The 8,194-nt window shown below is 40.1% G+C and overlaps 1 non-coding gene across 1 annotated transcript; it reads left to right on the forward strand.

The window, feature by feature from the left end:
* Positions 1–7,244: 7,244 nt before the first annotated feature.
* Positions 7,245–7,351, forward strand: LOC130510220 (small nucleolar RNA R71). Its single transcript, XR_008943902.1, has one exon. It is a non-coding gene; the product is annotated as a small nucleolar RNA R71 (small nucleolar RNA).
* The last annotated feature ends 843 nt before the right edge of the window (positions 7,352–8,194 follow it).

Below are 8,194 nucleotides of genomic sequence, written 5' to 3' on the forward strand. Positions count from 1 at the left end.
TTATGTCGAGAAGTTCTGAAATACTATCCAGCAGCTAGAGGAGGTTCTGTCCGAGTCCTGATCAGTCCATACCAGTTCACATCAAGACGTTGACAATGGATTTTTGGCTAAGCTCTCTCCGATCGACACTATGCAAACACTGTGAGTTGTTTGTTTGAGTTCCACTTGGAACTTAGGATAGATCGAGTAATCATATAGAGTAGAATGCTCACACTATTGCTTGTAGAGTCCTCAGGGTTCTTTATTTATGAACCAAACTCAGTTTAGCACAGGCTAAGCTGAGATGTATTAAAATTAAGATTGAGATAATAACCTGACTGGACTAGGATAACCAGATACAATTATGCATGAACCGGTTAATATGATAATTATGGCTTATATAGGATTGAGATGCATGTCTTGCTTTATTTATTTCTTGGTTGATAGTTATTGGATTAGACTTGCCTTAGAGATATTAGGTTGATTGCTTGGTAGTTGGTAGTGTTGTTGTTGTGCAGGGTTTGTGTTGTTCCGGAGATCTTGGCCATTAGGCCGATTTCCTAGCTAGTGTTGTGTACAAGGGTCCTAAGCCATATAGGCTGGACTTCTAGTACTGGTAGTTAGTGTCGTAGACTCCTTAGTATTGTTGAGTTTTTGTAGGAGTCTTGTCCTTAGGTCTTTTCTAGGGATAGTGTGTAGTGTGTATGTTGCCGACAGTATGTGCGTAACCCGCCCATACTAGGCTTGTTTAGGGGTGATCAGTGTTTCCTCAGCCTCGTATTCAGCGGGTTCAATGAAAACCCTTATTCGCTGGATCGGGAAGACTCAGAGAGATGGAATCATGGCCTATGGCTAAGTGTTACACGACGGTGTAATGTGGCAGTGACCCGAAGGACTGTGGGCTGTCGTGCGGTGACCCGAATGACTCTGGGCCGCGGTCGATTGAAAGTTCCTTCTTCTGGCCTTTATGGTAGGGAGATAGGATATTGCAGATGTTGAGGAGGAACACGAAGTCACCAGGGCCCAAGTTAGAGTATTTTGTTGTGTCGTGTTAGAGTACTGTGTCGAGTTAGTTTTATTTATTGTTATGTAGAGGGTAGTGGAATCCTCAAATTAGCGTTAGCACCGAGATACAGTGTTAACTTAGATCGAGTCTGGATTGTTAGAATTGTTAGGGATCCGTTCGAGTAGTTGGCCATGTGGCCAAGCTGTTAGTAGATTAAGGTCGAGCATACCTTAGTCGGTATGGTTTAGGGATTAGCCTTAAGCTTTATTATTGCGCTTAGGCTAGATTGATTGTTATTTTGGGTTGTTTGGGCTAGCAACAATAGGATTTGGGGTAGAGGTAGCCAGCTCACTGAGTAACATTAGGTTGCTCACCATCAAGAATATTTTTTTTTTAAATCAAGTTAACTGCAAACAAAAACACGTTTAAAAAAAATATTTTTAATACCGTCAGCCAAACACTAAATCCTAAATCCTAAATCTTAAACTCTTGAGTAAACCCTAAACCCTTGGTAAATTCCAAACACTTAGATAAATTCTAAATCCTACGATTTAGGATTTATCCAAGGGTTTAGGGTTTATCTAAGGATTTAAGGTATTGTATTTAGGTTTAGGGTTTAGTGTTTTGCTAACTGAGTTAAAATATTTTTTTTTTAAATCCAAAGATTTATGATTTATCCAAGGGTTTAGGGTTTATGATTTAGGGTTTAGGGTTTATTATTTTGCTAACGGTATTTTGAATATAAAATCTTTTTTTGCAACTACTATTTTCTATTTTAAAAACAAAATAAAACTTTTATATATGTTGTTTCCTTTTTTAAGAGATACTGAATATAAAATAACAAATCTTATTATTGGTGAACCTAAATGTTCACCCTAGGGGTGAACCTAAATAGGGTGAACCTAAGTATTTCTCTATTTTAATGGGTCTAAACGGATATCTCTATTATTAAAATAGAAGTATACTTAAAAAATACCTCTAAGTTTTTTAGTTATTTACATTTCTATGCCACTGAAATTAAATTAAATTTTCTATTTTAGTGTTTGTCTTTTTCATTGAGTTAAGGTGTTATCCTAATATAAATTAAATTTCCCATTTTAATATTTGTTTTTTCAGTTGAGTTAATGTGTTGTCCTAATATAAAATTTAACTTTCCTTCTCAATTAAATCAATTTCGAAATTATTTATAGTTTTACTAATAATATCTTTCAGTTTATAAATACATTTTCCTAATTCTAAATTTACCATATTTAATGATAAATAAAAATCTCATATGTATAGTGATGTTAGGAGTTTTGAGGCTCCTAAGTCAAATGATAGTAAAGTGGAAGTAAGTTGTCGAACCAGTTCTGAGGGATTTAAAATCAGAGAGAATGCAAGTATTTGCCTAATCTAAGTGCAACCAGTGATTTGATGAATTCTAAACTAATGATTAAAGCTAATGCAAAACAGTAAAATGATACTCTTAAGCTAATGGAAAGGAGAACTCATGGGTATAAGGATTTAGACCTTGGGTGATCAAGTTTCGAACTAAGGATGACAATGAATCAATCAAACTATTAACCTTAAGCCTAGACACAATTCTAAGCAATATCTATGTCTAGATGAAAGCTCATTTGCTAACATGTCTCAAACATCAAATGTCTTTGGTTGAATAACATGCAAGCAGTCTATTAGCATATCTTTAACAACAAATGTCTTTGGCAAAGTACACTAAAAGCCTAGGAGAGTTGACTCAGGAATTTCATCAAACACCTTTTGAGTGGGAAATGCCTAGAAATCACCCCTTGAGTGGCCTACTCAAATGATGCATTAAGATCACTCTACTATGCAAGGAACAAGTATGATTTACACCTAACACATCCTAGAACTGACCTAATCACCCTAATTCTCCCTAACCCATGAATCCAAAAGTGGATTACTCACTAATCTCCATGATTCCTCTTAAACCCATGATGGATTTCAGATGAATCATATAGAGAAATAGAAGAGAAACTCACAAGAACACAAGAACAATCAAATCCAAGAGAGAACTTTCTTGAGAGAGTTTTGTGTTCTTCAATAGATCAAAGATTATTTGCCTGGTGGCTACAAAATGATAACTTAAACATAGGTTTAGAGTGTGTAAATCGTAGAGGGCAAAATAGTAATTTAATGTAAAACACGGTGCACAGCGGCTTGATGACAGACCACTATGCCGCTGTGGGTAACAAGGCCGCTGGCTCTCGACGTGGAGCGGTATCCTGACTCATGGCCTCAAGGCCGCTGTGCCCAAAAGCCGCTGGGACACTTAGCCTCATTTTCTCCATGATTGTAACGTGGCGGCTTCAGGAACCGCTGCGGGAAACCGATTGAGCGTACGCAATTTTATTATCCAACACTTGGTTTCGCAGCGGCATAATGACACCGTGACACGAGGCCGCTGTGGACGCAAAAGGCCGCTTCAACACTTAGTGAAATAGGCACACGAGCTGGACCATCACTCTTGCTTCTAAAACACCTCTCAAACCTTCCATGATCACCATGTTGCATCTCCAACACCTGATAAGGACATGTGCAATGAAATGCATCCTAGATATGCCTAGATGATGCCTTTGATGATCAAAATGCATGTGAATATGAAGATAAAACAATGGAAATATGCAAGACATCAACTCCCCCACACTAGTCCTTTACTTGTCCACAAGTAAACTTTCAAGAACCAAGGAGAAAAAGTTTGAAAATGGGACTCATAACCAAAAGAAACTCTTCTTAGTTCTCAACCTAACAACCTTGCATAATCATACCAAATAGCAAGAGCAAAGATTTTATCCATCTCTAACTTCTCTAAGCCTATCTCAGCTCCTTTGATCTCTACACTCATTAACCATGCATCTACAAACCACAAATCCACATCTCTCTAACATTTATGAAGCAAACTCAATAGACATCTCACAAATGGTCAACTGGTCCAAGTCATTTGGTTTGGTAAGACAAAGGCTTTAATGCAAGTGAAATCAGAGGTTCAAAATGATCTTTTAAGGTGGTTTACTCTCAAAACAAAGTAGCTTCGACATTACACATAATATATCTAAGAAAGGGATCAACTCATGCATACAATGCTCAATCTCCATTGTTCTACCCTTTCCCAAACACACAAGATATTCAATTATTCCTCAATGTCAAACCCAACTCACATCTCTCACCAAAAGATCTCAAGAACATTTTTCACATCAGACTCTTTCTTTTTGAAATCAACAAGGGATTTTCACAATTTTAAAACAAATCTGAGCTCCTAACAACTTTGCTAGCCCCCTTTTTATTCTTTTTTTTTTCTTTTTTCTTTTTTTTTTCTTTTTTTTTTTATATTTGGGGGCCAAGACTTTTCACAATAAGAGCTAGATACTTCTCCATTTTTCCCAAAAAGACTAATCATTTAAGCACAAAGAGTCAAACCTTTCATATTCCCAAATCACAATCACAACACTCACCCCCTTCCTATAGCTAGACAATAGAGTGACTAATCTAGCAAGAATGGAGACTAAGCATTGTCGTTCCCAATACTCTCAACATTATGCACATGTAAAGCTTTCCAAAAAGGCCTCACTCAACAAATAATGATGGTTTAAAAAGGAGGTATGGGTTTTGGGAGTGGAGTACCACTTGAGTTTGTCAAAAAGATTGGTAAAACAGATGGGACAACTCAAGTGTGTATATCCATGACTTAGTACACAAGGGACCATATGCAAGAGACATTAAAACATGAGCTTACTTCAAAGAGAGAGTATCAACAGTCAAATGAGTTTCAAGAGGAGCATTCAAGGCGCGAAGTTTACAAGCTTTCCAAAGGGTGCTCAAGCTACTTGTCATGATTACAAAGGTCAACAAATTCAGAACTTAGCATGAGCTCTTTACAAGGTTGAAATCCCCCTAATGCATGAATGCAACCTATATGCTTCTAGACTCAATCCTAAAAATGCAAATGATGCAACTAAATGATTCTTTTTGTGCTTTTCAAATTTTTTTTTTTTTTTTTTGGATTTTTCTATGCAAATAAGAATGTAATATGCAATGCATGAGACTCAAAATCATGGAAACAAACATGATCAAATACTTGGTACCTCCCCCACACTTAAATCACACAGTCTCTGTGTGAGTGAGGTACCCAATGAAATTCTAAAATGCAAAGAAAAGATGGGAGAAGGGAAGTTTCTAGTTACCTGAGACGGGAGCGAGGTGGAGGGGTCGCTGCGGCAGGTCGCTCCCAGCTGGAGCGACCTCGTGAATTCGCTGCGGAGACCTCGCTCTGATGTCCGAGTTTCTGCTCCACACCTGCACACAACTTCATTTTCCCATTGTTTTATGCAGTAAGATGAAAATGTAAATACTAATGCAATATATACAAGGATACTCATGGGACTTCCTCCCAAGTGAGCTTGTTTTAAGTCTCTAGCTTGACTTTTCCTCCTTTGGATCAGGCTGGACTAGGTGCAGAAAGTGGAGTTGACACCCCATCGTCCTCAGGTGGTAGCTCATCAAAGTGATCATCAGCAGGAGGGCCCATTTCTTCGATGATGAAGGCTTGTCCAAACACAGTGGGGTTCCTCATTTTCTCCTTGATGTCAAAGTGGAGGGTGTTCTCCTTACCCAAATGGAGGTCAATCTTGCCTTCTTTCACATTCACAATAGCTCCTGCTGTAGCTAAGAATGGCCTTCCAAGAATCAATGGGTCTTGAGCCTCCTCACCCATTTCAAGCACCACAAAATCTGTAGGTATCTCACACCCTCCAATCTTCACAGGGAGGTTCTCTAGGATGCCCACATGGTACTTCACTGAACGATCAGCCAACACCAGAGAGAGTCTACACTTCTTGTATTGAGTGAAGCCAAGCTTCTTTGCCACAGACAAAGGCATCAAGCTGACACTAGCTCCCAAATCGCAGAGACATTTCTCAAATACCATAGGTCCAAGAGCACAAGGTAGTGTGAAGCATCCTGGATCCTCTAGCTTCTCTGGAGCATCAAGCCTCTGAATGATGGCATTGCACTCATGACTCAGAACCATCATGCCCTCCATCTCCTTCTTCTTAGCAGCTACAACATCTTTCAGGAACTTGCTGTATTGAGGAATCAGCATGAAAGCATCAATGATGGGCATTGTAACCTGAGCTTCACTCATCTGCTTCTCAAACAAAGCCTTGTACTTCTGTAGCAGCTGCTTCTTGAATCTACCAGGGAATGGAAGCTTGGGTTCATAGGGAGGAGGGACAGAAGAGCTCTCACCTGCTGGAGCAGCAGATTCACCATCTTTTGTTGTCTTCTTCTCTTCTCCAACTTTCCTTTACCCTTATCTTTCTCAATCTTCTCCAAGATCTCATCATCTGTCTTCTCATCAACAATGACCACTTATCCATCTAGATTGATGGCGACCTCCTCACCTTGTTTCTCAGCATCCTTGGTGAGTGTTCTAGGAGGTAACTGCTTACCACTCCTGAGTGTGACAGCTTTTGCTTCCTTGGGGTTTTGATCAGATTTTCCAGGTAGAGATCCTTGCTGGCGGTTCTGGTGGGAGCTCATGGAAGCAAACTGATTCTCCAAATTCTTGACAGAAGAAGCAAGGTGGGAGAATTTGTTGTTGAGCTCATTGTAGCTCCCATCAATCTTGGAGTGAAGGTTCTTCAGCTCATAGCCCACATGCTTCTCACTTTTAGTCTGAGACTCCAAGATCTGTTTCAGTAAGGCATCAGTGCTGCTCTGTTGAGGGGCAGAGGAGCTAGGAGAGGAGTTTTGCTGAGGCTGATAGTTGCTCTGCTGGTTGTTTCGAGGCTGATAACCACTCTGCTGGTTGTTTGAATAGGACTTCTGTTGGTAGTTGTTATACTGAAAGTTGGGTTCCTTCTTGTACCAACTACCATTGCTGTTGATGAAACACAATTCTTCTTGCCCTTCCAAACCCTCAACCTCATTGACAGTAGGAGGTATCTCCTGTTGTGGGTTACCAACAAAGTTCACCTGCGCTTGCGTGGCCTTATCAGCAATGAGTGTGTCAATCTTCTCCTGAAGAGCTTTTATCTCATTCCTTGTGTGCTTGTCATCACCTCTACTGCTTCTGTCATGGTCTCCACTGTAGACTGCATCACTCTTAACCATGTTGTCAACCAGAGCCTCTGCTTCTTCCTCAGTTCTCCCCAAAAAAAAACCATTGCTAGCTGTATCCAGTCTGGCTCTGTACTTAGGAAGAGCACCTCTGTAGAATGTGCTCAGCAAGCTCTCCTTAGAAAAACCATGGTGTGGGCACTGAGCTTGGTAACCATTGAATCTCTCCCAAGCTTCACTGAATCCTTCCAAGTTCTTCTGTTGGAAGCTGGAGATCTCATTCCTCAACTTAGCAGTTCTTGAGGTAGAGAAGAACTTCTCCAAGAATGCCCTTTTGCAGTCTTCCCAAGTGGTGATGGAGTCACTTGGTAGAGACTTCTCCCACTGACGTGCCTTATCCCCCAAAGAGAAAGGGAATAACTTGAGCTTTAAGGCATCCTCTGACACACCATTAGTCTTTGACATACCACAGTAGCTGTCAAACTTATCCAAGTGATCAAATGGATCCTCCACAGCCAGACCATGATACTTGTTGTTCTCTATGCAGTTTAGCAGTCCTGACTTGATCTCAAAGTTGTTAGCAGCCACAGCTGGTGCTCGGATTCCAAGTCTAGGACCATGGATGTTGGGGCGGTCATAAGTGCCAATGGGGCGAGCTGGTCGCTGTTGGGGCCCTTGTGGAACATTGTTTACTCCATTGGGGTTCAGAGGATTTTGTGGATCAGCCATCTCAGCCTCCTCTGTCTGCAGTAAAGCTTGTTGCTCCTCTTCTCTTCTTTTTCTAGCACACTCTCTCTCTAAAGCTCTGATGTCTGCGGCTCTTGGAACAAGGTTTGATGTACCCTTGCTCCTCAAGTTCATACACCTGAAAATCACAAAGAGTGAAGAAGAGAATCAGTAACTTACAAAAATAAAAATGACTTAGTCTCAAGCAAATGACTAAATCTCAATGTTTAAATCAAACTCAGAATTTGGCAACGGCGCCAATTTGATGTTAGGAGTTTTGAGGCTCCTAAGTCAAATGATAGTAAAGTGGAAGTAAGTTGTCGAACCAGTTCTGAGGGATTTAAAATCAGAGAGAATGCAAGTATTTGCCTAATCTAAGTGCAACCAGTGATTTGATGAATTCTAAAC

Source organism: Raphanus sativus, chromosome 3, assembly GCF_000801105.2.
Source record: "Raphanus sativus cultivar WK10039 chromosome 3, ASM80110v3, whole genome shotgun sequence".
Lineage (NCBI taxonomy): Eukaryota > Viridiplantae > Streptophyta > Magnoliopsida > Brassicales > Brassicaceae > Raphanus > Raphanus sativus.